Below are 24,030 nucleotides of genomic sequence, written 5' to 3'. Positions count from 1 at the left end.
GTCCAGAACTGAGTGATAACAATAGAACATTCTCCTCATAGAATATTCCTTTCTCCCAAGCATCATCAGTTTCCTATACAATGATCAAACATATGGCAGCAGCTCAGACAGAAGACACCTAACGGAGCATGTCAGAGTCAGTCCATGGAAGAATGTTTGAGCTCTGTAGTGATTGTAAGTGACCATCTCCCTTGATCCTGAACTCAGCAGATGTGCAGACTCACTCATACCACAAACCCACATACATATGTCCTACAACTTCAGGCCATATTCCAACATCTATTCCACCCCAGTCGGTCCTTCAGCTTCTCAACTAGGAACTTCTTGGCTTTTCCTACCATTTAAATTCTCTTATTTCTCCTCTAGGTTTTATACTCAGCCCTCTTTCTCTAATTTAGACTTTTCACTTCTTACCTCAACCATAATCAAATTCTCCTTGAGCTTATAATAGTTTAACTGCCAGTAGTAACTACTTCATTTACTCCAGACGAGGCTCATAAACCTTATATTTCAGTGCAAGTCTTTGTGAATATTTCCCCTAAATGTGTTGGCTGTGCACTCACAAGCATTTCTCAGACTCAGGGAAGAAATCTGATGGCTATGGAACTTTTTCAGTCATCATAAGCAAGCAGCAGAACTAATAGTTGTTGCTGCTCTTTCCTGTTAATTAAACTAGTTTCTACAACACTGCATGAATAGTTCATGAAAACAGCGAGTGCTGAAAAATTCAAAGAGTATTTTTCTTATTCTCAGTGGATGGGGGCCATGGAAAATAAGTTAAACTCATGTATATGTGTGTGTCCCAGGAGCACCATTTACTCAAAGATTACTTAGCAATTAAAGGGTGGTGAGAAATGTAATTTAAGCCCTTTATCTCATAGTTACATTGAAACATACTTTATTAAAAGGTCAGACTTATAAATGACCTAATATGTAATGTTCTGTGCCTTTGGGATCCAAAACTGTAATCTTGACACGTTATTCTACCCAAATGGAATTGGGTGTAAAGGCAGGAAATAATAGCATCCTTCTACCAGATTTCTGAGAAAGCCCGCTGGTGGTTGTTGGAGGGAATGTGTGTACGTATCTTGGCTGAAAGAGGCTTATAAGACATTTTTTAGTACATTTGAGAAAATTGGCATCTATGATTATCAAAGTAGCCATTTTAAAAATGAATAGAAGAGCCACACCACTTTTGAATCACAGGTCTCAGATTTGCTTGTTAAAATAGAAGTTATTCATTTTGAAAGGTTGTGAGTGGCAGTTCTTGGGTGTAGCTTTGTATCTTTCACAAACATTTTAATATCTCTGCTTCAAAATTTTTACTAATCTTAGTGAGACATGTAAAGGTAAATATAATAGAAGGAAATGCCTTTTTTTTGCAGGTGCTTCCCCCATAAGAAACCCCAAAACACAGAAATTTAAGATATGTCTACCTACACTAAAGATCACCCATAGTGGAAAAATGGAAGTATGCACTGTGAACTAATACAGGATATGTATTATATTGTATTCACTAAAGAAAACTCTTTGAAAACAATATATAAAACTAATTATAACAGAGATAAAGAGATTAGGGAGGAGTAAAAAAAAAAGGACAATAAAAATGAAAGAAGAAAACTCAACAACAGAGATGTTTCAGTAAGATTCAATAGCAATTTAGGTTAAAGATTAACAGGCCAATAGAAGAATTCACATAGAAAAGACAAGAACACAATTTATTTTTTCTAATATTATATTAAATTAGAACTTGTTTGATCAAAATGCTTAAAGTTAAAAGAACATCCACAAGTAGATGTTGTAAAGCATATCCCTAAGTAGCCAGTGATTGCATTTGACTAAATTTAGGTGTTGTTAGCCCATATTTTATTTCCACAATGAGCAAGCTGGTTCCTTCCAGAATCACTGGTTCCATTATACCCCCATTACTTATGTACACATGGAATCCGGTGCCTGAGAGCTCAAGTCAAGTAATGGGGGTAGCAACTGAAGAAAGCAAAAGGGGCTTAGAATCAGAGAGATGTTATACTGTCAAGCTGGCTTTCTTCTTGTGCAGGAAAAAAAAAATCCCACTGGGTAGCTCAAAAGAAAGAGCAGTTCTATACACTCTGTCATAGCAGAATTTTACTGGAAGGAAGAGATTTTTCACTAATAGTCCAAATCTGTCAAATTTCACTAAAATCCATGTTTACTCGTTAGAGAGGCCCTTAGAATTTCTGTGGATTTAGCACGTTATTGAAACCTAGAACTAACCAGATGTCTTGCGGATAAGCCATGGTTTCCAGATCCATTGATCTCTTTGACAAATATCTCATCAGAATGCTGAGCAAAGAATCTTTCTTAAAAAATCCCTAAACAAAAGACTTCATTTCAGACAATTAATATAACCCATCTCCAGATATCCTTATAGAAGATATGTGTAATTTTGAGTTGGGAACAGAGACAAGCAGAATATAAAACCGGAAAAAGTCAGCTGAGAAAATACAACACTTTGTCATTTATGAAACTGACAACACAGACTTGGCTATAAAACAAATAAAATCACTTAAGCAAGTTGCCTCCTCAGTTTGTAGAATGTGCTCCACCATGCACAGCTAGACCTCATTTCAGTTACACTCTTTGTGTTCATAAGGATATAGCATGACACCTGGGATTGTGTTCATAAGGATATAGTATTGAATAGCCTGGGTGCTAATAATTGGTTATTTTATGAAAGTAATTGTTCATATTATAATCAGGGAAACTCAGAGTTAGGAAGACTGTCCACATTTGATCTAGCCCCATTGCCCCAGCCTATTGGCACAGCGAGTGGCAGATGTCACTCTCTGCAAGGAGTCAGTTCGAATTCCAGCTCTGATGCTTGCCAGTTGGTGACGTCAGCAATGACTTCATTCTTCGGTTCATAGCTGGTGCATACAAAAGATATCAAGATAATATATCATTCAGAATTGGTGAAAGTTTTCAGAAAAGCTATACATCCAGATATGATCAGTAGTCAGCAAACCTGGATTCCACTGCCTTCAACAACTCATGAAAAGACGTGCTGGTCATTTGCTGATTTATTCTCAGATTCACCATCACCCGCGCTCTGCTCTGCGTATCTGGCACCAGTATTAAATTATCTCTGTATAAATGATAGTTTGTTTTCCTGGCTGGACTCTGTCCCATCCAATTGTGTAATCTCCTTCTGAGGAATTATTAGCACAAACTTTTATTTTTATTTGGCCCTGCCTTATGAATTATTCATGGTATATCACATTCCCCTGGTTAGCATAGGTTTATAAGAATCGTAATGAACAAAATGATTAGACACTTTTATTTTTTTGTTTGCACATAAAGAAAGGCTTCATAAATCTAATTTTACTGTACTTTAGCTGTACCACATCTCTCTCTAATTTGTATTTACAAGTAATTGCACATGGTGAGTAAATACTTGTACTATTTCAAATTATGCCTGTGAAATCACATTCTCATTCCATTCTCATTTTTTAAAAAATTATATTTTAATAGCTTCACTGCCCTGAAAAGTCATAACAATTTAATTATTTTTGAATATATTGTGCATTGTGCCTATTTTCTATTCATAATCCATCTGTGTTATCGAAAACCTTACAATTAATACTTAGAAGTTAATGAATTACTGGATATAAAAATCCTCTGATGATGGCCATTGAAGGACTGAATTATTTCCCAACAGTGAAAAGGTCAGAATGCAGGTATTGATTTTGGTGCCCATTTAGTTCCATCTTACCCTGTGGTTTACTGGGTTATAATCACTCTTAATTTGGAAATAATTTTGTTCAACTCTCTGCAGCTGTTGAATGGGAAAGCTACATGTTCAGTATTGAGGGTAAAGATGAGGGGGTATAGAGGGGCTATTTTCATTAGTCAGGACAAGTAATAATAGCTGTTGCAACACAGTGAGATCTCAGTGGCTTAGCCCACATATGCAAAAATGTTTTTAATTGTTCATGCGGGGCCTAATGCATGCCAGTGAGGGGTATCCTAAGACACAGGGACACAGGCTCCATCAAACTTGTGATTCAGCTGTCTCAGCATATAGACTTTTAGAACAACCTGGCAGGGGAAGAAGGAGCAGGGGTTTCACCCAGGATGCTTTCAAGGGGCAGAAGTGCAAGGAGCTTATATCTATAGCCTTTGCCTGATTCATTGATTAGCACCCAATATCATTTACCCAATTTAATTACAAGGCAAAGTGGGAGGAGTACATGAAATAGTAGGTGGGTACATACTATGTCTGCTATGTCCACCAAACAGGTGGGGATGAAGGAGATAAAGCTGTGTCCATATCTTTGCCCATCAAGTTTCTTCAGGTTGGAATATCTGGACTTCTTGCTTTCCAGAGGAATTCCTATGTAGCCCTTTTACTAGGAGATTTGAATGTACTTTCTCCTTGGGGCCTATCCAGATACCATCAGGCAGATGTAATTGCCCCTTTCCCTATATTTTTCTATTATATTTTCTATTTATTTTATAAATATTTTATAAATATCTATATTTGTTTTATATTATGACTATCAAGAAGAAGAGCTCCTGTTTATTGAGTATGTACTTTATGGCAGTTTGTGGAATGGGGAGTGATCCCCGTTTGCCCAAAGACATCACAATCTCCATTCACCCCATTTGCCCAAAGACATCACAATCTCCGTTCACCTTCTGGCTCTGTGGTCCCCGCATGATAATTCCTGGAACTACTAAACCAACAGCACATTCTTTCCATCAGTCTGCATTGTGCAGACCCAGTGGATTTATAAGCTCTTTCTTTTTGGAGTATATTTGAAGAGGCAAAAGAGATCTTACCATGTGCTAAGCTAGATGAAGTAATTCCTTCACTCATGCGTTTCCTCCTGTACTCATTAAGTAGTTGTTAGACACCAATGGTATCTGTGCTAGAGACTGAAGATCAAAAAAGCTTTTTCAGAGATTTCATTCTAGTAGTGGAGCCTGGCATAGCATACAGTTTCAATACAATAGGAAAAAGGAACTATAGAGAAGGGGTGGTCAAAGTGCCCAAAAAGAGTTCATTGGCTTTATAACTCTAAAACAGGATATACTTATAGAAACTCTTTTATGAGTGGAACTATTTTAGAATGTTAATTTTTTTTTGGTTCTTTTGAATATAGCCAATATAGGAGCCCCCTTTTGTAACAGGCACTTTGTGGAGAACCACGTGAAGGTAGGAATTCCAGCTATGATTTACTTACATACCAGTGAGGCTGCTCTAGATTCAACTGGGTCCTGGAAAAAGCCAGAGTGTTACACATTCTAGTCTCCAAAACACTTACAGTTATAAATCCTGCACTCATAGATCGTGAACTTTGGAAAGATAAGGTCTATCTTCTACTTTTTTCTTTCTTTTTAAAAGTTGTTTCCTTCCTTCCTTCCTTCCTTCCTTCCTTCCTTCCTTCCTTCCTTGCTTTCCTTCCTTCCTCCTTCCCTTTCCCTTTCCCTTTCCCTTTCCCTTTCCCTTTCCCTTTCTTTCTCTCTCCCTTTCTTTCTCTCTTTCTTTCTTTCTTTCTTTCTTTCTTTCTTTCTTTCTTTCTTTTTCTTTCTTCTTTCTTTCTTTCTTTCTTTCTTTCTTTCTTTCTTTCTTTCTTTCTTTCTTTCTTTCTTCTTTCTTTTTCTTTTTTTTCTTTTTTTTTAATTATATTGCCCAGCACAGTTCCTGCCTCAAGATACTCAATAGCACGTTTTTATAATAATCCCATGTATGCTAGTAACTATCGATGCAATAAGAAAAACTATCCCTTAGAGCTCCAACCAAAAACTTGATTTCATCTCTGCATCTCCAATGCTTAATATGAGTTCTAGAATACAGTAAAGTTGACTTTAGTTTGATTAGCAAGTTAGTTACATTTGCTTTATTGACATAGCCCAATTGTAAAATGTGTTGCAATCTGTTCTTATCAAGTATTCAAATTTGCTGCATTTGGTTAAGAACTTACATAAAGAAAAAATACTCAAACCTCTTCCACTGAGTTGCTTTTTATTCTTGGGAGAAGCCAGTTGGTTAATTCTCTACTCTAGTGATTTATTTTTGGTACATTTGCTCACTACATTTAATTCAATATAATTACAAACTAAAATTGGCAGCATGTGAGCGCAATGTAATGTGCTATTATTTTCCTCATTAGTTATATCCAAAGCTCACTATCCCTTTTACACAGGTTTCTTGAAGTTTAATATTTTTTCAAAATAATTCAAAAGCATCGGTGAAGAGAAATACTTTTTTTTTTTTTTTTACAAAAGACATAATTTGGTTTAATTCACTGTAATTGGTTCCTAAGTGGGTTTTTAGTTTTTAAGATTTATTTATTAAGAGAGAGAGAGAACAAGTGCAGTGGGGAGGGGCAGAGGGAGAGAGAATCCCAAGCAGACTCTGTGTGGAGTGCAGGGCATGACTTGAGACTCAATCTCAGGACCCTGAGATCATGATCTGAGCTGAAACCAAGAGTAGATACTTAACCACCTGCACCACCAGGCACCCTCCCAAAGTGGGTTTTTAAAAAAATAGCCTACATTGATGTCTGTTTTGTCTTGTTTTATGAGAAATATTGATCCGCAAATTGCTTCTTTGAAAAGGGGAATTATGTACTCAGGTCTTTATGAGAAAGAAATAAAAAGTATTTAATTATTGAGTGTGCTGCCTTTATTCATAGTCAGTACTTCACTTTCTTTATTCATAAATATTAATATTTTTTATTCATAAATTCATGAAAAAGTGAAGTCAATGTTGAATAATTTACATACCTTAAAAAACTGTTTGATTAGTTAATTTATTTATTTAAATTGAAGTATAATTAACATACAGTGTTATTTTCAGGTGTACAGTACAATGGTTCAGCAATTCTATACATGACTCGAAACTTGCCACAATAAGTATATTCTTAATTCCCTTTATGTCACCCATGCCCCTACCCACCTCTCTGGTTCTCTGTATTTATGAGTCTAGCATTTTGTCCTTTTTATCCCTCTGTTCATTCATTTCGTTTTTTAAAAATTTTACATATGAATGAAATCATATAGTATTTGTTTTCCTCTGACTCACATACTGTGTTATACTATCTCGTTAAGTATCATTAAATTCATTCAGAAACTTTTTGCAGTCTTTATGTTTGAGGACTCTTTTTTTAAGTTCTTGTACTTGGTATGATAAAATGTGTGTGTGCACAGTATTTTAAGAGTAGAATCTTTTTATATAACACTGGGATTTTTCCATTTAAATGTTATTTGATGCAAACAATATTAATTGACAATAAAATAGGGTAATGATAAAATTTACCATTTTTTTCCACAGAGAAAATAGATTTTGCAGTGTAGATGTTTACACTTGATACCATAAAAATATCTGTGAATAGAAATATTTCAAAATAGCATTGATTATGATAATTCTGAAAGCATTGAACTTTCAATTCTAGCAACATAATTTACTTAGTGTCTCTCATCCAGTTTGGATTTGCTTATCCATGTATCTTAAATTCAATTTTTTTCTCTGCTTGAAATACTCTGCTCTCTTGTCTCACCACATCTGTCAAGGACTCATCAAAGCTTACTTCAGAAAATTCTCTTCCTTGAGACCCCTGGGTGACTCAGTGGTTGAGCAACTGCCTTTGGCCCTGGGTGTGATCCCGCGGTCCTGGGATTGAGTCCCACATCGGGTCCCTGCACGGAGCCTGCTTCTCCCTCTGCTTGTGTCTCTGCTTCTCTCTGTGTCTCTCATGAATACATAAATGAAATCTTAAAAAAAAATCTCCATAATGAAGATTGCATAATTCTTCTCAACATTTCCTTGAGTGATCTGTCCCATATGATTTTCTTTTCTTTGATACTTTCTTTTTATTTATATTTGTGTAGCTACATGCATTCCTTTGTTTGGAAAACCATGAGGTCCTTGAGGATAGACTAGTTTGTCGATGTATTTTTATCTCCTAAGCAACTGGTTTTGGCAGAGCAGAAAACAGATCCCTGCACTTTCACCCAGAAATGAGAATACACAATTCATCCCTAGTCAAATTTTAAAAATACATCTACCCTTCTACCTCCCCAGCTTCTATGCTGCTGTAAGACATTAGGTGAACAAGTTGTCTCATTAAGTGATAAAAATACCTAGTGATAAAATCATTAAACTGTGCCACCATATTCCATCATACGTAATATGTTATGGCTACTATTCTGTGCACTCTGGATGTTTCCAGAGTCCCCCTAAAGAGAATGTAGTTTTCTTCAAAGATAGAAAATTCTCCCTCTTGGTGCTTCGAGGCAATAGTAATAGAATGTGTCGTATGAGCAAATGAGATTCTACTGAGTTCCTGCTGCTCTTTCTCTTATTTGATGGTATTTTTATATATTTTGTTTTTTCTGTCATTCTCATTGATACGTTTTCTCTTATGCCTAAAGTATTTTTCACCTTATCACCACTCTTTTAAATCTCTCTAAAAGCTTTTCTTTAACAAATCTATACAGTGTATACTTGCATCTTTCTCATACAATCCAAGGGTGAATGAATCCTTCAATTCAGAAAAGTTGACATTTCTTCTAAGCTGTCATCTGTCTGTCTGCAAGTTCATTATTTTAACGTAGTGTTTATTTAAATAATTCCTAAAAGTCTTCAGTGAGTACTCTTTACAATTTCCCAGTTTCTATTGTTTGGATACTAAAATTAGACTCCTTTATTATTCGATGAAGACATTCTAAAACGCAGTCTACTTAAATTCTATTCTAATCTATTATTTCCTTCTTCAACTTGCCTATTAATTATCCCCAATTAATACCTTGTGGCTCATTTCATGCTACAGAATTTTAGACACTTAAGTTTGGACGATTGTAACCCAGTACTTGAGTTCTCATTGACTCTCAGTGTTCCAAACCTGTATTATACATTTCCAGGAACGTCTGGCCCCAGAAGCATTTTTATTTTGTATTAAGATAAACACACAAGGTTTTCCAACAAGCTCACTAACCCTCTAACTGCCAACTATCCAATCCAAGTCCAATGGGATGGCCTTAAGCTATCTTCACAAATATACAGTATATCCTTAAAGATTACCTTCTCTAAGATAATTCCAGTTACCTCAACCATGTGGTTTCTAATTTCTCACATTATCTTTTCATCTGGATATCTCTTTTGTAGTGTGATATTCATATTCATAACTGAACTCAGTATGCCAAGGGTGATGTGAATAATACTGAATAAAGACATATTTTTGTTCAGTGAATCTCAAGTGGAGGAACATTTCTTTCCCCACTGCCAGAGCCTCTATTATTGTTCTTTTAAATTTTACAGCCATCACGCTGACCTCTCCAGTGTTGAGAATCACTATGTAATGAAAGTCAATACTGACAGAATTGTGTTGCCTGACAACAAAAGTTAAGTATACTATTTTACATAAAATATTTCTGTTATTGCCCTTCAAAATCACAAACTCAATTCAGATTGTAACTTATTTAAAATGGAAAGGCTGTTCAAACTGCATTAAATCATGGCGATGACCACTCTGCTTTATGGAGTTGTTTTGATGGTAAAGATGAGGAATCTCAAATTTATTACCTGGAAAATCAAGTAGAATTCTCTGTGGGGGAGAAAAATGGTAGTATAAACACAAGCTTACAAGTTCTTTTCCCAGAAATTAACAGAAATGACTAAAAACAGTAAAGACAAAAAATAGGTAGGGCACAATGCCAACTACATTCCATGTGTTTCTTAATATGGCTACCAGTAAAGCTGGGATTAAATTGAAGGAAGGCATCAGAAATTGATTCGGGACAGTGAGAAGTGGGAGGGTGGATTCTTGAAAACTCCATATTTATTCTTCAGGTTTGGGAGCAAAATGTAGAGTCACAATTTGGGAGCAAATTGTGTGTGAGATGTAAGCCACTATGAATGAAGCCTTTTTCCTTGCCTCAAACCAAAAGCATTTGAAACCTGAAATAACCTTAAAAGAAAGTCAAATCCATGGTCTTTTATCACTATTTCTCTTTGGCTCCCTTTGGTACTAGCAGACTTGGTATAACGTAGAGGAAAATCCTTCTGGATTTGGAGGAGCAAGGTTTTATACTGGAAGTCTGGAAAAAGTGATAGTTTATTTTATTTCTCCAATTCAATAGATGTATCCCCTAGTCTCCATTGTTGTAAACTGGTCAAACAAAATAAGGAAAGATGTAAATCAAGTACTCTGGAGATTAAAATTCTTTGATTGTAAACATCTGAAGACTGAGTTTTCTTCAGTCTTGTCAGGCTACTGAAATACAGAACTTTTAAACACACATATAACAGCCATTTTTACCAGTTTCAGTTCTGAGTGGAAAATTGATCATATGGACAGAAGATGGAGAAGGAAGAAACCTGTGTTTCTTCTGTGAATAGAAATATTGGATTAGTTGGTGACTGAGATTGTGAAAACAGAAGAAAAAACATTAAAACTTCCAAAAAACTGAGAAACAAAGTATAAAACATAAACGTAGAATCCAAAAACTCAAATGGAAATTCACATCAGATTTTCCCAAGGAAAAAGAAAATGGTCTAAAAGTTGTCTATCTTCCCAAGAATTCTTTTTTAACCATACCACAATTAAATTATAAACCAAGAAGAAAGGAAACTAGAAGACAAATTAAAAACATTTAGTCTAATAATGTATATTATTGGAAAAGTAAAAATAGCATCAGAAGCAATTAGGAGTAGACTCAGTGGTGTGAAGAAGAGATCTGAGAAAATCATCCAGAAAGCAAAAGAAGGAGACAAAAAAAAAATGAAGGGATATAAGAGAAGGATGAAGACATGAAATATAGTTAGCAAAAATTCAAAATATAGTTGCAAAAGGAACACAAACAATATTTAGTTTCTGTGTATATCCTAGGATATATATGGACTTGAATTAATGCTTCATTTTGCACATTGAAAGGAGTCATCAGATGATAAGTGCAATCAATGCTAGTATAAAGAAATACCTGGTGAATCTCAGAGATAAAGAAATGTTCTAATGAGCAACAAGGTAATATAAGTAGAGTCATAGGAAAGATGGGGAGCGCTTTCATATATCAGCCTCCAATCTCTCTGTGTTCTTTGCTCTCTGGTCTCCAATAGAGTTGATCAGGACTCAGTTGAATATTCAGGAGATGCTCCTGAGTAAACCTCCAGAAAAGCTCCTACTCTGTGCAGCTTTTTCCTTCCTAGTACTTGTATCTGTGAATTCTAGCTTCTTTGGCTTCTTAGAACTACATGCTGTGTCTCATCATTCAGCAATCTGCCTGGGTTCCCTAGAAATTTTTGAGGTAATAGGTTGGAGCAATCCTGGGACTCACTCCATTTAGTTCCCATTTGTCAGGGATCACTGTCCTTCATTGCCTGGTATCTGGTACCTAGAATGTCTTGCTCAAGGTATTTTTTCCAGTATTTTAGTTGTTTCAAGGTGGGTCTGTTCAATCCCTGTTATTAGACCTTGGGTGAAAGGGAAAGTGTGCATTGCATTTTACTGGCTAGCTTTCTTAACTTCTTTCTCCCACCCTTCAGCTTTAAATATAGATAGATATCTATCTATATATCTATATCTATATCTATATCTTTATCTATATCTATATATCTATATCTATATCATCTATCTATCTATATCTATATCTGTTTTGAAATCTATTTATCATATGGTATTTTCATCATTAGTGAATTTTCTTTTCTTCTTTTTAACTCCTTAAACAAAGTCGAGTGGTTTAGCTGAGAGAAAATTGCCAATGTCCTGGCTTTCAAACTACTGTTTTCCTTAGCCATTGAAGAAATATTGGAAGTGTAAGTCCCAGGGGATTTAAGGTACACACTCCAGCAGCTTATTTCAAGCAGCATACCACATATCCACGTCTTCATTTCATCACTTCACTTCACTTCACATCACTTCATTTCATCACTTCATTTCATCATATCCACGTCATCATTTCATCTAAGAGTGTTGAACTTTGTTCAAAGTAAACTTTGTTTACTCTAACCCTGGAACCCAGAGCAGGTATGTTTTTTCAGCTCTGGGCCTCAGAGATGTTTAAGTTGTATTTGTCATTGTTTTAAACTTGTATCTATTTGAATATTGGAGCAAAATCAGAGTTTCAAGTGTGGCCAGATAATGACTACAAAAACACTTGTTCAGAAGTCTCTAGGCTTTCATGAGTTTTCCTTGTTACATCTCTAATACATTATTCATCATTTTACTTTCTGTTATTAATAGAGAATGAGATATGTAATTATTTCCTTCTTAACAATGTGGGTTGTTTGAAGGTAAGGACCATGACTTCTTTATCTCTGTTATTGTCATTCTATATTTAGACCATCAAGATATTTTGAACCTCAGGGCACCTAGGTGGCTCAGTTAGTTAAGCATCCAACACTTGATTTCAGCTCAGGTCATGATCTCAGAGTCTTGAGATCCAGCCCCATATTGGGCTCTCTACTGAGCATGAAACCTGCTTGAGATTCTCTCTCTCCCTGTCCCTCTGTTCCTCTCCCCACTTGCACATGCTCTGTCTCAAAAATTAATTACTTAATTAACTTAAGAAAAAGATACTTTCTTTGAACCTCTCACTCACCTAATGAACCATATGTGAAAGCCATAAACAGTTATCACTCAAAGAAAGTGTCCATTTATTAGAAAGAGAACAGTTATTTTTTGAGTTTACCACAGAAAAGGTCTTAGGAAGAGAAATTCTTCTTTTTAATGGATGTATTAGTTATGACAGCCTGGGTGGCATGGGTTGAGGCAGAATTATAGTTTACTTGCTTTGGATTAAAAAAAAAGAAAAATGGATAGAGATTTGTGGTGGAGAAAAGAGGAGCAGAAGTCAAACAGGTAAAAGTGAATCTAATTAAAATGGCCATAGGCCAAGTCTCTACAGGGGAAAAAGGCTGAGAAACTTCAAAACAGGCTTAGCTAATAATTCAGCTTTAAGTTGTTGACTATGACTTATGACCATGTAGTTCCTCTTCTGTTCACTCAGATATTGATAAAGTCTTGCTACACAGAACTTTATGACATTATGTTTGTTTAGTTTTGCTTTTCTTTTTTTGATACAAGAGTGAAAGTTTTTACTTGCAAGGGAAATAAATGAGAATTGCAGTCGGCAAGAGTGAGCAAGGATCAAGAACTCAGAAGAAGCAGAACACTGGAGCAACAGATACCCTCAAGATCTCCAGAGAGTTCAGTCCCTCAAAAAGTTAAACGTGGAGTTATATGACTTAGCAATTCTACTGTCACGTAAATGTGTACACAATTGTTCGTGGTGGAATTATTCATTATAGCCAAAATGTGGGAAAAGCCCAAATGTCCCTAAGCTAATCAATGAATAAACAGAATATGATATATCCCTACAATGGAATATTGCCAGCAATAAAGTACAACAATGTATTGACATACTGATACATGCTACGGGACACAAGCCAGAGGATGAAGGAATTTCAAGAACACTGTGTTAACTGAAAGGAGCCAGTTATGAAACACAACATATTTTATTATTCCACTTATATGATATATCCAGTCTGGGCAAATCCATATGTGGAATGTAAATTAGAGGAAGCCTTGGGTCAGGGGATGGAATAGGGCTAGTAGAAATGGGGAGTAACTATCAATGAATACAGAGTTATGTTTTATGGTGATAAAAATATTCCAAAATCGATTGTGGCAAAGATTTTAAAACTCTGAGAGTATCCCAAAACCCATCAAAACATACACCAAAAGTAGGTGAACAGGTATACAAGGTATACAAATTATACCTCGTAAAGTTAAAAAATATATGATTGGCAGATAAAATACAGTGTGCCCAGTTAAATTTGAATTTGAGATAAACAGAGAATAACTGTTTAGCATAAATATACCCCAAATGTTGCATATTACAAAGTTATTTATATTTCTATCTCATACACAAATTATTTATTATAAATAATTATTCATTGTTTATCTCAAATTCTAATTTAAATGGGTTTCTTATATTTTTATTTAGTAAACCCGATAGCCCTACATTATGACAAAATAGTCTGGGCCTAGACAGTATTTGTCTGTCTTTCATCTCAGTAAGCACCTAAACAAGTCGAAGGGGGTTTCATAGGAAGATACTTTTACAGTGTCTAAGAGCATAATAAATAGTACAGCTTGTATAGCTTAGTACCTGTTGGGCATTATCTTGCTGCTCTCATATTGGTAATATCAGTTTAATATGTATAAGTAATTTAGCCCTTGCCAAACAAAGTATCTAATTTTAATAAAAAGACAAGAAATTTTCATATCTTTCCTGATTATATCTTGGGTATACTGTTGAAGGAGCTATTTTCCATATTCGGAATGAAGGCAATCTAAACTATCTTATTGTGGCAACTGGGGCCTAAATCTTCAGAGAGCAAACAATTTCAGAATGCAGCTGGAAATTTACACAGTAGTCAGATTCTTTTTTTTTTTTTTTTTTTAGTAGTCAGATTCTTAAAAAAAACAAATTCACTTCTTTCAATGTCCAAATTGATTTTGCATATATCCAAGTAACCCACCTTCGAAAGTCCAACACTTTTTTGCTTAGGATTATCTGGGTTAAGGTCGAGTCAAAAGCTGAAAACTTAGAAAAATCAGCATCTTTATTATCATACCTCAAAAATCATCCTAATGACGTATCCAAATTTAATCACTTGCTCAGTCTGTAGGGTTATCTAGAGAGTGTTTGCCTATTCTTCATGTCAATTCCACACTCGTATGATCACAAGTGAGTGACTTTAAAAATATTTATAAGCGATAGACACATCATTGGGATAATTTACATGGATATATGTCTTAATATTTTTAAATTCACAGAAATACATGAATAGCTCTTACTGGCTTTTTCAAATGATCTCAACATTGTGGAATCCAGTCTAACAAAAGGAGCTATGTTTTTATGTATGAAACACCAGATCTACAATTTAAAAAAACAAACACAACATGGCATATGGAGAACAGTATCTGTTCTCACTGAGTTTAATGTTTAGCAGGAAATAATTACATAATTACAAAAAAAGAATTTATCACCATTATAATCATTTGGTAAATTTTTTGTGAGTATCCCTCTGAGTATTTAAAAAATCTTCTAAGTCTTTGCCTTGTTTTCTTTAGGAACTTGCTCAGATATTTGAATTTTAATCGGTAGGTATGTATGTGGTTTTCCTGCCTCATAGCATTCCAGAATTTGCAAACTGAAGCAAAGTGGAAGGAAAAGCTCTGATAGAGAAGGACATCTAACAATAACAGAAGTGATAACAGACAATGGAGCTCAAGGAAGAAAATAAGATTAAAAGGTGTACAGATATATAAATATGTCTTAGCTCCATATTTGCTGTTTTTCAAACTTCTATCTTTATGCGTAAAATTTATTCTTCAAAAGAAATCATATCTGGAAATCAAAAAAAGAAACCCAGAAATTTAGGGCTATTCTTGTGAAGATAGAAAAGGAGGATGCCTTTAGAAAAGGAGGATGCCTTTCCTTAGAAGGTCTTGACATTTTTTGATTGTCAGTCTCCCCCCCTTAATTGGAAGTATGTAGATTTTACTAAAATTTTAGAACCTTATGCTAAGCCTCAAAAAAAAAAAAAAATCACTGTAAGTCTTAGCAGAGAAGTATAATTTCATCTCCTATCCCATATGTAACATGATTTACATAAAACATTTGTTTTTTAATAGAAAGATTCTAATTCAAATCTCATGAAGAGGATTTAAGTGCGATGTACGTACTTACGTCTTGCCCTATGAAATCACCAAATACCAAATGGGGAAAAGGTTGACAGCCTTGGAACTTTGTTGAGTTCCTTTTCAAATATTAAATCTTTGCAGCAATTATTAATATTATGACAACAATAATATTTAGGGGCAGAAGACTAATTAAAAGCAGAGGGCATTCTTTTGGTATTTGCCAGTGGTTCACATGACATTTAATTCTCAAAAGACTCCAATACAAATGAGAAAACCAAGACTCAGGTTATATGACACTCCGATTCTCATACATCTAGTAAATTTTGGACGAAAAGAGGATTCAAATCCTAGATATTCTAAATGGGGTGCTCGTCATAGGATAATGCTCCTCTTACAGAAGAGACAAAAACTGAGCCACGTGTTACTGGAATATCTCATTTATGCCAAGATACACGTGAAGGAAGAAGAAAGCAGATGATTACAGTTAAAATTTATTGAGAGGGCAATTTGTTTAGACAATATAGTAACTATTTTGCTTGCATTTTTTCAGTTTATCTTCATGAGCCAGCTTGTAATGTTGCTGCCATTTCTCTGCATGGGACATAGTAGAAAGTGACGGGAGCTGAAGTTACTTCACCAGGATCCCAGAGCAGGCAAGCAGTGGAACCAGAATTCAAGTTCCGGCTGGCTCGCATCGAGTACTAAGCATAAGTCTTAATCCTGTGCTCTACTGCACCTCTGGTCTTGAGGGATAAAAAGAGAACTGAAATTTCAGATTTGTTGCTAATTGCAAGAAATTATTTCAATGGATCCGGCCGTAATTGAACACCAGGCTCTTCAACAAGACATGTTCCAAGCATTCATGGCACAATTGCCTTTCTTTCCTGTTCACTAGACTTTATTCATATAATCAAAGATTATTCATCATGCTAAGTGCGAGCAGCATGGGCACTAGTTTAGGATAAAAGGATTTTAAAGACTTATGCCTTTTCTTTTTTCTCTGTTCCTTCTCTTACAGAAAAACCATAATTTATCACAAGGACACTGCTGAGCAATTTATAACTTCTCCTGTGCTGAGCAGGAAGATATACTCAATGGCAACTTTTAATCAAATGATTTATTTATATATTCGTTCAATTAGCTAAGTACATAGATCCTCTAAAGCGGTGTTTCTTGGCCTTTATTTGAATTATGCATCATCGGTCAAGATTTCCCTGAGCTCCGCATTCTGCAGTTTACATAAGGAGAATAGCCATAATTTTTCCAGCTATAAAATGATAATCTAATATTGCATATGGTCGTTAACATGTATATTTGTCACTCTACCCTGCTCCATCCTAGAATTTCCACTCTCTTCTTTTATCCTCTCCTCTCTTTAAGAATCCCTATTGGAACACTAGAACATTCCTTTGAGGTGACATGGTTCCCGTAGCTCTTTCTCCACCTCTCAGGACCAGATTCTCAGTCTTCCCTCAACTCTGCCCTCTGTACCTGTTCCCCATGTGATGACTCTCTTTAAAGTCCTCCAGCATTTAAACATTTTGCTCAAAAAAATAGAGCTCGTAGTTCCATAATTTTATTCTGTCCGTTGGTGGGTAGCATTGGAAAGAAAAAAAAAAAAGGTACCTTATTCCTGAGTGATATGGGATGGAGGTGAGGCAAACAATAACGACAGAGCTCCAGTCTTCAAACTCTATCTACTTTGCTAGTCTTTCTCTAAGAAGATGAGCCATGAGGCTTATGTGAAACTCCATCACATCTATTTTCAAAAGGCTGGGGGAAAAAAAAAAAAGAGCAAACAAGAAAGGAAAATTCATTTCCTTGGTCTGCGTTGGCAAAAATAAATAAATAAAATAAATTAGTTTTCCTGAACTTTCATTTGTAAACCCCATCCTACAAATAAACGTTAAGGACTATGGTTTTGTGCTTCAGGGGTTCAGTCAGGGTTCAGGGAATGTGGGCTTGTGGATGCTGGGATGACCATCTGGGGGCCCCGGGTACCAGTCCCATGGCTGCACAATGCATGGTGAAGGCCCAGGATGGGGAGGACAGGACACATTCCTGTCAGAGGAGAAGCCAGCGGGGACAAGGAGGTCAACCTAGGGCCTAGCAGAGGCGCTGTGACACAGGCTCCCTTGTCTCCACCACCAGTGTGTGCCGGTGCTGCTGTTTCTCTGCACCAGCCTATCAGAAAGGGGTGGGCAGGGTGGCCCAGAGCGAAGACTGGCCGAGGCCTGGACAGGTCGGGGATGCACGAAGGGGAGTGGGCCTTCTGATGGCTGGAGGGATGAAACACGTAGCTGTCCTTGCCCAAGTGAGCTAGAAGATGTCAAAACTAACTAGAGGGGGCCACAGAAGGTGAGCAAAACACACTTCTCCACTCGTATGGTTCTTTTCCTTCCTCCAGGTTTTTATTGATATTCCAGTTAGTTCACATATAGGAGAATTCCAGCTTCAGGGGTAGAATTTAGTGATCTGACACCTACATACAACACCCGGTGCTCATCACAACTTGAACCTTACCCCTGCCCGCCTCCCCTATGGTAACCCTCAGTTTGTTCTCTATAGTTGAGTCTATTTCTTGGTTTGCTTCTCTCTCTCTCTCTCTCTTTTCCCTCCTATGTTCATTTGTTTTGTTTCTTAAATTCCACCCACTGAGCCTAGTCCAAGCTCTAGTCACTCACTTCCTGAGTCAATTTTCTATCCTCTCGAAACTTCAAATTCCTTTTTTTTTTAACTTGTGAAATGGGGATTATAAAACCTATTTCATAGGATTAATGAGATAAATCAATTTAAATGATGTATAAACATTCCTTACTAGCCCAAGGGGATGAACAATTCCGTGCCAGCTATTTTTACAATTAAGTGAGGATGTTGTTTCCTAGAGAACGTGGCCAGAGGAAAGGTGTCAGAGGATGAGCAGGGAGGGAAGCCCTTAGGTACCACCCCCTGAGCAAACAGAGGATAAACTCAAAGAAAAGAACATTATCATACTCATCATAGGGCAGTGAATGGACGCTCAGATGGTAAGAAATGTGTTGTTAAACGTAATATTCTTGAGCACATCCTTTCTATCGAGCGCTGCTCTGAGGTTTCAACCATGAGCATGTTTAAGCTCACCCTGATGAGATGTATTCGATCAATCTTCTTATTCTGTAGGTGAAGAAACTAATGACTGAAGAGACCCTGAGGTCACTGAGGTAAGCAGAGGAGGATGTGGAGAGAAGGAAGCCTCATGAGAGGATCTACATCTTAATCAGCTGAAATCCTGCCTCTCAGGATAAGATTTGGGGAGAAATGTATTCCATAATTATGCACTCAAACCGTTAAATTAATGTGGCTTTTATGCTAGTTAAATGTATGAATTCCTGACGTAGACAACATAGCTGTGTTTCAGTTATCCGACGGAATGCTGGGAGGTAGCATGGGGAACAGGGCCACAAAAGTAATAGTCTACGTCTACCTCTCACTCAGCCTCGGTATCTCCGTAAATCACATGACTGTCCCCATCGTTGTGAAGTCTCAAATCCAAGAGGCGTCCTTAATTCTTCACTTCGTGTCACCCCCTCCTTTCCAGTCTCAATAATCCTAATGATTCCATCTGGAAACACATCCCAAGTCAACACATATATATATATTTTTTTTTTTTTTTGATTCAATATTCCCACCTTAGACCAAGACATCACCCTCTTTCATGCTCACAGATGTAGCTCTTCCCAGCTGTCTCCGTGCCACAATTCATTCTCCTCATGGTGGCCCTAACAGTCCCACCCCTGCCCACCTGCACCACCTCCTACCACTCCCCGCTCCCCTCCACATTTGATCCACACTGGCTTTTTCTGTGGTTCTTGAAACACAGGTCATTTCCACTTTCACGCCTTGAACTTTGCGTCACTAGTGTCTCTCTTGCCAGTCGTTCTCATCTCTAAAAACTCTCATGACCACTCAATCTGAAGTGGTGCTATAAACGACAATTTCATTAAAACATTACCCAGAGAGTTGTAAGAATGCACCAATGGAAAGGTTTCAAGAGCAAGGGGTTGTTAACTTTTTTAGGTGGGTACAAGAATTAGAATAGGAAAGGAGGTAACTACAAATCAAGCAGGTATTGGTTTAGTTGAGAATAAAATTTTTCCCATCAGTCTGTATGTTTGAGGCTCACTCTACTTCTTGAAGTTTAAATCTGTTTAAAAGTAAGACATTTATTCAGGATGGGTCCTGAGCATGGACGCATTGCTTGATTTGGTTTCTGCAGTGAGAGGTACTCATCCTAAGCCTTGAATTTAGAGAGGTGCTTTAGTGCTTTGAAAAGGATAACAAAAATTGCTTTACTTCAAAAATAAATGCTTCTCTTTGCTCAGCTGTCTCCAGAGCCCTCTACAGGAGTTAATTAGACTAAAGAGATAATTAGGGCTTAGGAAGGCAAAATAGAAATAAAATGACTGGCAGACAAGGAGCTTTGTGGAGGTTTTTTTCTTCATTTTTTTCTCCCTTCCTGTCTGCTTCTCTTCTTTTTTTCCTTTCTTTTTTCTTTTCTTTTCTTTTCTTTTCTTTTCTTTTCTTTTCTTTTCTTTTCTTTTCTTTTCTTTTCTTTTCTTTTTTCTTTTCTTTTCTTTCTTTTCTTTTTTCTTTTCTTTCTTTTCTTTTTTCTTTCTTTCTTTCTTTCTTTCTTTCTTTTCTTTTCTTTTCTTTTCTTTTCTTTTCTTTCTTTTCTTCTCTTTCTTTTCTTTTCTTTCCTTTTCTATTCTATTCTTCCTTTTTCTTTCTTTTCTCTTTTCTCTTCTTTTCTTTTCTTTTCTTTACTTTTCTTTTCTTTTTTTCTTTTTTTTTTTTTCTTTTCTTCTTCCTTCCTTTCTTCCTTCCTTCCTTGCCTTTGGAGAGAGAAAGCACCATAGGTTCTTGGGACTCTGTTCATATGTTTGTTGTTAAGGAGTTCACATTTGCTGAAGGGGGATATTTAGCAGCGCACATAGTCTTTTTGCCTTATTTCCTTCAGTTTGGAGGTAACAGGGACAGACATAAGACTGGATTATCCTGTTTGGGGAAGGATATAGAAGCATCTCATCTTCCTTGGGGAATTTCTCATTCACAGCAGTAACAATCTCTACAGTTTATTGAATACTCTCTTTGTGCCGGAATTGGGCCAAGCTCTCCGCAAAGCCTGTCAGATATGTTGGATTTAATTCAGCCCTCATGATTCTATTAAGTTGATATTATCATATGCATTTTATAAGCTCAAAAACCGAGGCTTAAATATCTTTTATAATTTACACCAAAGCACTCAGCTAACACACAAGGGAGTCGCAGACTGAATCCACTTTATCTGTATTAAGGCCCTTGGCTTACCCATTTCACTACATTGCTTCATATCTATGTCAATCAAGTGTATTAGCTGAAGTCCCCAAAAGTTATCTTTCCAGATCTCAAGAATCTTTGTGTGAGGGGGTAGGCAGTAAAGATCATGCTCCTAATGACTGAATAGCTGTGAGAAGATGAGGGGTGCTCGTGGTCAATGCACGGGATCCACTCCCATCCCATGCACATCCTTGCCAGTAACATCAGAGTAACTAACTACAACAAACTGGAAAGAGCCATTTTCCACAAATTAGATGTCTCCTCTCTTTTGTCCGATGTGTGTGTGTGTATACCTACATCTGTGTGTATAACTGTGCACTAAATTCAATTGAAATCTGACTGAAAAGTAGCAGGCATTATGACACACCAAAAAAGATGCTATTGGAGCCATACGAGGTTGGGGCTCCACTAGATGTCTTTAAAATGTGACTTTGCATTAATCATTTCCCCTTCTAGAGCCACAATTTCCTTAGTAGCCCCAGGGAGGCTGGAGAAGATGATCACTTGGGCCATTCTTTGGTTTTGAAAGTGCAGAGAGCATGAAGTGGGCAGGCAGCTGCCCCCCTCCCCCCGGGCCCCTGGCATTCCTCACCAGCTCTCTGCTCCCCGGTGTACCTGTGATCTTTATTTTCTCCACAGCTTTCCTGAACTCTTGGAGAACAGGTCTACTCCGATTCTTTCCCCTGCCATCTGCTTTTCCCAATTATTTAAGATTAAATTATTTTTGTTAGCTCTTTCAAGATCCTATGTCAGTTAATTACAGCTGATGTCATTTTTATAATAACCTTCTTTAAAGACCGCTGCCAGCTTTCCCTAGGGTTCCTTTCATTACCCTCCTTTGATTTTGTTCTCCAGACACTTCTTTTGGGTCCTTTCCTGTCCTTCTGGAATGGCCAAGCCTTCCTCACCCCCCTGGGCTCCCCACCTCCTGCCTTCTCTTTTTCATCCCCCAGACTCTCTCACAAGGTGAAATGCCCAGTTTGGTTTTGCCCCAGACTTAATAGCACATAGCTATTAAGGAATCGTAATCATATCTAGCTGCTGCATGTGTCTTTCTAAAAATTAACGTTTCAGGCTGTCCTAAGTTAGTGGATATTCTAACAGGAGAAAGCAGAAACAAAACAAAACTCAGTTATGAGAGTTGTTTTTTAGTATCTGCAGAGAGGGAGATATTTTATCACAGGACCGAAGATATAAATACCTTTCCAGATTTGCTGCTCACAAGCTCATTCGTGATAGAATAAGCACAGATTTTCGAGAAAGAAAATCCTTAGTTCAAGTGTCAGCTTCACCACTTACTGTCTGAGATCTTGAGCAAGTTATTGAACCTTTCTAAACCTTTTATGTTCATCCCTCTCAAATGTTGATCCTAACCCACAAATTTCAAAAGATATTAAGGATTGTAGTCCCTGGACTTCGAAGATCTGCCAGCTGGCTGAGAATAGGAAAAAAATAAAAAATAAAAATAAAAAATAAATAAAAAGAAGAAGAAGGAGAAGGAGAAGAAGAAGAAAAAGAAGAAAGAAAGAAAAGAAACAGAAATAATGCTTCAGCAGGCTAATTCTCTGGTGGTATTCTCAAAGAATCCATATGTCTACACTGAGACAGTCTTCCTACCCTGACACTAAATTTGCATTACCGGTACTTTATTACTGTGCTGGGAACAGATTGGGGCTCTTTCAAATATACCCAGCACTCCTCACATTTATTTGGTAATAAATCACTTAACGACAGATTATTTTAGAGCAGTCTAATGGCACGGTATAAATAAGTAAAACCCAAATAGCCAGGCACTGTTGAGATAAAATCAGGATTCATGTAGTTTTGTTCTGTTTTGTTTTGACTTTATTAATTCTCTGGAATGTCTGCTTTATATCAGACAGTAATAGTTCCTGAGGATGCAGTGATGGATAATACAAATTCCCTTCCCTCATGGAGTCTCTATTTAAGCTCTGCACTGATTTAAAGGTCAAACCGGACCAGGATAAGTCACAGCGCTTTCAGCTCAGTGCTCATGAACAAACAATGACCATAACGTGACTGAGCATGAACTTCAGAGACACAGCCTTTCAAGGCCCCAAAGGGGCTCTAATGCTGGGCTCATCTGCTCATGTTATTTTTGTTAATGTTTTTATTTGAGATCATTGTAGATTCACACGCAACTGTAATAAATAACACAGAGGGAGACCAGAGACCATGTTCTCTTCACCCAGTTTCCTCCAAAGGTAACGTCTTGCAAAACAACACTATAACATCAAAACCAGAAATGTGATGTTGATAAAATACACCAATCTTACTCAAATTTTGCCAGTTGTACATGCGTTCATTTCTCTGTGTGTGCGTGCATTTAGTTCTGTGCAATTTTAACACACATGTAGGTTTCTGCATTCACTATCCCAATCAAGATGCACTTCCCTTCCATACCTACTCCTGGGAACCATGAATCTGTTCTATGTGTCTATTGTTATTTCAAAATTGTCATACAAATGGAATCATGCAGTATGTAACCTGTGGGATCCACTGTCTTTTTCTTTTTTAATCTTAGCATAATACCAGGGACACCTGCGTGGCTCAGTTGGTTAAAGGTCTGCTTTGGCTTCGGCTTTGGGTCATGATCTTGGGGTCCTGGGATGGAGCCTGTGTGGCCCTCTGCTTAACCAGGAGTCTGATTTCCCCTCTCCCTCTGTGCTCTCTCTCTCTCAAATAAATAAATAAATAAATAAAATCTTCAAAAAATAAATAAACTAGCATAATTCCCTCAATATACAAGTTGTAGCATTATCAACAGCTCATTCCTTCCTATTGATGAATATTGTTGAAATTTTAGTATTCATCATAATTCATTTTGTCTTGAATATGCACATGAAGTATTCTGGATCAGAGACAGATTAACATTATTCACTTAAAAATCAAATAATGAAAAAAAAAATCAAATAATGGTGTGGATTCCTCCCCCCAATTCTTAAAGAGACAGCATGAT

At 36.7% G+C, this 24,030-nt stretch overlaps 2 long non-coding RNA genes across 3 annotated transcripts in view; both read left to right on the top strand.

The window, feature by feature from the left end:
• LOC144294524 (uncharacterized) overlaps window positions 1–24,030 on the top strand; it is a 267,849-nt gene that overhangs the window by 181,654 nt on the left and 62,165 nt on the right. The gene's annotated exons all lie outside the window — the stretch shown is intronic.
• Window positions 59–17,523, top strand: LOC144294519 (uncharacterized). 2 transcript variants are annotated; one of them, XR_013361883.1, is made up of 4 exons: window positions 61–174; window positions 9,305–9,387; window positions 15,123–15,152; window positions 16,246–17,523. It is a non-coding gene; the product is annotated as an uncharacterized LOC144294519 (long non-coding RNA). The 2 variants fall into 2 exon arrangements; XR_013361882.1 differs by lacking the exons at window positions 9,305–9,387; window positions 15,123–15,152 and having other exon boundaries at window positions 59–174.

Source organism: Canis aureus, chromosome 23 (genome assembly GCF_053574225.1).
Source record: "Canis aureus isolate CA01 chromosome 23, VMU_Caureus_v.1.0, whole genome shotgun sequence".
NCBI classification, from domain to species: domain Eukaryota; kingdom Metazoa; phylum Chordata; class Mammalia; order Carnivora; family Canidae; genus Canis; species Canis aureus.
This window is presented reverse-complemented; position numbering and strand designations above follow the sequence as displayed.